The 5033-nt window shown below is 35.8% G+C and overlaps 1 long non-coding RNA gene across 1 annotated transcript; it reads left to right on the forward strand.

Annotated features, from left to right (window-relative positions):
- Window positions 1–3187: 3187 nt before the first annotated feature.
- On the forward strand, window positions 3188–4571 carry LOC135847792 (uncharacterized). The gene is made up of 3 exons (XR_010559234.1): window positions 3188–3294; window positions 3444–3534; window positions 3647–4571. It is a non-coding gene; the product is annotated as an uncharacterized LOC135847792 (long non-coding RNA).
- Window positions 4572–5033: the final 462 nt, after the last annotated feature.

The raw sequence follows: 5033 nt of genomic DNA on the forward strand, positions 1-5033 counted from the left end.
TCGTCGTCAAATAAGGCGATCAACTATTTCGTAAGTTTGAAACGTTAATTTTATATGTACAATTTAGGGTGGTCCTTATTTTTGAAGTTGGGATTTTTTCCGCTCCCACCCCCTAAAGTGGTGACCTCGGGTGAGAAAATAATTCCCTATTTTTTTATTTTTTCCATTTTCGAAAAATTGGGGCTGCGGTGGGCCCCTCAATTTTCAAAAACTTGAAAAAAACCTAATTCAAAGAAAAATTTTCAAAATTTCAAAATCTCGAGTTCCATCATCTCAAGAAGGTCCTTTTTGAGTAAAAAAGCCTCTCATGGCGATTTTAGCCCCCTCCCTTTTCCATTTTCAAAAAATTCAAGTTGCGGTGGGGCCCTCAATTTTCAAAAATTTGGAAAAAAAAACAATTCAGAGAAAAATTTTTAAAATTTCAAAATTTCGAGTTCCATCGTCTCTAAAAGGTCCCTTTTGAGTAAAATAAACTCTCATGACAATTTTAGCCCCCTCCCATGAGAACCAAGCTGACCCCACCAGAATAGCTGAAATTTGTATTTTAGCTTTTCTTTATAGTGGGGTCAGCTTGGTTTTCATGGGAGGGGGCTAAAATTGTCATGAGAGTTTATTTTACTCAAAAGGGACCTTTTAGAGACGATGGAACTCAAAATTTTGAAATTTTAAAAATTTTTCTCTGAATTGGTTTTTTTTCCAAATTTTTGAAAATTGAGGGCCCCACCGCAACTTGAATTTTTTGAAAATGGAAAAGGGAGGGGGCTAAAATCGCCATGAGAGGCTTTTTTACTCAAAAAGGACCTTCTTGAGATGATGGAACTCGAGATTTTGACATTTTGAAAATTTTTCTTTGAATTAGGTTTTTTTCAAATTTTTGAAAATTGAGGGGCCAACCGCAGCCCCAATTTTTCGAAAATGGAAAAAATAAAAAAATAGGGAATTATTTTCTCACCCGAGGTCACCACTTTGGGGGGTGGGAGCGGAAAAAATCGCACATTTTTTTTTTACCATGTAGTTAAGGACCACCCTAATGTACATTGGTCCGAGTGGGCTGTACCTACACATAAGTTACTGCTACTCGATCAGTACTCATACTTGTGTGATGAATAATTTCACTCAATTCAAAATAAACATTCAATCGATTCCGCCTTTAGCCTTTTCACAAACATTTATAAATTGCCAGCACATATTTTTATTGAAATTTGCACCTATACTTCTTTGCCAGACACTTCTTGGTCATCTCATTGGAGTAACTGCAGGGCTCGAGACATTCCAGCCAGCCAAATTAGAAATTTGAAGACTAAATTTACATAATTTTCTGAAAAAAAAAACGATGCTAATTTTATGTTGAGACGTTTACATGAACATAAAATACCTGTCATAAAAAATTTGAGACACGATATTTTTTGTATTGCTGGAATTCAAGGTACCTAAATCGATTTCCATTGCAAGTAAAACCTCTGAAAATGAAAAAAAATTGGAAAAAATTGGCTGCTATTCAATATCCAAAGCAGCCCTTTAGCCCGTTTTTAAAGGCTGCTAGGGGATGTCAAAGTTTTCCGTGAACCTGAAACATCATTTATTTCAGCAGTGGATTACTCGATAACCTTTTTGTACAAAAAATTAGCTCAAAAAATCGTTCCGACTCTATGGCCAAAAATTTTAAAAAGAAAAATATCATGGGTAACTTCTCATGCTGAACAGCATATTAAAAAATTGGGATGGCATTATTGCGTAAAATTGATTTTAAAAAATTGAAAGGTTGCGAAAAAATACAATTTTTTGTTTTAAAACATGAAAAAAAGTTTTGACTGGTGAAGTTGACCCATTTGATCCCTATTTTAACGTATCCGTTGAGAAAGTTGTAAAAACTGCTTCACTCGATGAAATGATGAACTCATCACTCAAAAAATCAAAATTCAAAAAATGAATGAATTTCAACTTTTTTACTATGAGTGTGATTTCGATCAACTTTTTCAACAAATAGGTACGTCAGAAAGAGGCCAAAATTCGAGACATCTGAACGAATTCAAACTTTTTTTGATGTTTGGAATTGAAAATTGAAATTTTTTTAATTTTGATTTTTTGTGTGATGAGTTCATTTCATCGAGTGAAGGGGGTTTTCAACTTTTTCCACGGATACGTAAAAATAGGTGTCAAATGCGTAAACTTCACCAATCAAAACTTTTTTTCATGTTTTAAATCAAAAAATCGAGTTTTTTCGCAAACTTTCAATTTTTTTAAATCGACTTTACGACATTGATGCCATCCCAATTTTTTAATATGCTGTTCAGCATGAAAAGTTATCCAAAATATATTTTTTTTAGAATTTTTGAGAGTTGGAACGATAATATGAAAACTACGTTTTGAAACTTTTCGAGCTGATTTTTTTGTGCAAAAAAAAAGTGGCAACACTGATTCTTACGGCATCACCAAAAAGCCTTTCGAAACCTCCAACTACTGGAAAAAGTTCCATTTTGGTATGTATCGCAGTTATCGAGTAATCCACTGCTCACTGCTGAAATAGATGATAATTTCAAGTCCACTGAAAACTTTGACACCCCCTAGCAGCCTTTAAAAACGGGCTGGAGGGCTGCGATTTGCGCCATTGGCCATTCCTTCAGAAGGTCTTTCCACAGGAAAAATTTCAAAAAAAATCGCCGAACCCACGTACCACTTCTTGGTCTAATTGACGTGGAATGACCCTTTACTTAGTACATAGATATTCATCCGAAATGTCAGGTAGTGATGTATTTTTGCAGCTCTTTCAGTTCAGCTTTGTCTCCAATTCGAAAATTTCCCTGTCATTCGGTGTAACACCTTTATTTTTTGATAAAAAGAGAGAGAGACACTACCTACCCAAATCCAAAAACTCGTTAGCTTCAGACAACGATGACTATCACGTCAGTCTGATCAAACATCAAAAAGTAAGTATTCGTCATCCTGAAAAAGCCTCTATCAAACAGCTTATGGCGCAAACAATTGCTAGGCTTACCTATGCTCGTAAATTTTTAAAAAAAAACCATAAGCTTATTCAATTTTATCCATCTTCAAAGAAATGTGCACAAAGAATCAGGTGATTAAAAAATAATGACAATTTTCCACTTGTCACTATTTTGCATCAGTGAAAGTACCGAATATTATTGATAGCGATGGTAATTTCACATCAACATCAAATGTGTATAAAGTGCTTACCACTCGTATATTGCCACATTCGTTGTTCAGTAAAAAAGTGAAACCGCAACAAACATGAATTTCCACGCATTATTCAGGGCATCCGCATTTTTCACTCGAGTAAGGATTACCATACTAAGCATATAAAATAACCTTATGTATTTTTATAGGTAGTGTTTAAAAAAAAAAAAATCACTTTTGGCGTTCAACTAACGCAAAATAAAACTCTGCGAATACCCTCAACTAAAATATTTGTACAACTATTTCAGGTCATCGTGATTTTGTTCGTGACTGTGGAATCGTTATCAGTGGATCTTCAACCAAGCGGGCAGAATTTATCAGCTCTTAGTCCCTCAACAAGTACAGAAAACCCCAATGCTCGCCTCAACGGCGACACTAGTAGTACCTAGTAGTAGTAGTAACAATACACCTGGCCTTGTTCATCACACCGCATTGGTTACTTCGGTTTCAGATGAGTCCAAAAATAATGCAGAAAAAAACGTTTCAGCTTCGTCCACGAAACAAGAAATCAAATCGTATCTTCTCTCAATACGATCTCGCATCTCTCGTGAAACGTACGATTATTTATCAACAGATGTACTATCGGAAGTCGATCTCTTTCGATATTCGATCCGTAAAACAAACAACTCATCTTTCGGATACATCATAAAGGTTATCGACGACGTAAACATGGTTTTGAACTCAAATACACTTCCTGAGAGCTACATTCCTTATGTTCGAGCTCTGAAATCAATTCTTAGGATGCAGATTAAACTTGCAAACTCCAAAGAAGACATATTGAAAATTCAGAAGACATGTCTGACAAATCCAAAAGACTATTCATCCATACCATCTGATTTATTATCACCACCGGAGCTATCTGGTACAGGATTATTTTCTTACGACATCCTGTCCGATCCTAATCCACCTCTCCGTCTTCTCAATAAAGTATTCCGTATTCCAAAAAAAGGTATTATAGAGTTGAGAACTCGTTTGGAAAATTTTAAACAAAGAGTAGAGAACTCATACAAATACGCTCGCCAGGTATGGTGGCCATACACTTGGTACGGTAATAGTTTGGGTATACTTTTTGAAGAAGACTTTGTTTTTGACGATTTAAAACGTGACATGGACTACCTTCGACTTGTATCAACTGCTGCAAAAGGGCCGATTGACAGTGGCGGAATTGAAAATGAGACAAATTGACCAGCTTTTTCCATTTCCATTTGCATCATAGTTATCATCGCTATTCCAATGATGTGTCAATGGCTGAAAGTTTGAACCCATATGTATGTAAGTATAAGAAGCAAGACAAACTCATATAGTGGGTAACAACTCACTGATACGATTCAAAACTCCTATATTCACAGTAGTATGGCATGTACATAAATAAAATGTTATTACCTATCACACGATTCTCTTTGCTACAACTACCTACACTATGCATGAACAAAACGAATAAACATTTTCATCCTCCTCACACAAAAACTACATTCCTGATTCCTACATGGATAAGAAAGGGTATTCCTGGTTAAGATAGGTGAAATGGCCCTGTTCTCAGATTTGGAAAATCATGATGGATTATTGTTGGGTACCTCCAATAAAAATTTTCGACTGGAATTTCCGCCCCCCAACCCACCCCCCTTGGTCAGTATAGCCAAAAAACGCGTTTTTTGGCTATACTGACCAAGGGGGGTGGGTTGGGGGGCGGAAATTCCAGTCGAAAATTTTTATTGGAGGTACCCAACAATAATCCATCATGATTTTCCAAATCTGAGAACAGGGCCATTTCACCTATCTTAACCGGGAATACCCTTTGATATTATTTATTGAAAAAAGAAAGAAATGGTAAGCTGAGT

The sequence above is a fragment of the Planococcus citri genome, chromosome 5, assembly GCF_950023065.1.
Source record: "Planococcus citri chromosome 5, ihPlaCitr1.1, whole genome shotgun sequence".
In the NCBI taxonomy this organism is placed as follows: domain Eukaryota; kingdom Metazoa; phylum Arthropoda; class Insecta; order Hemiptera; family Pseudococcidae; genus Planococcus; species Planococcus citri.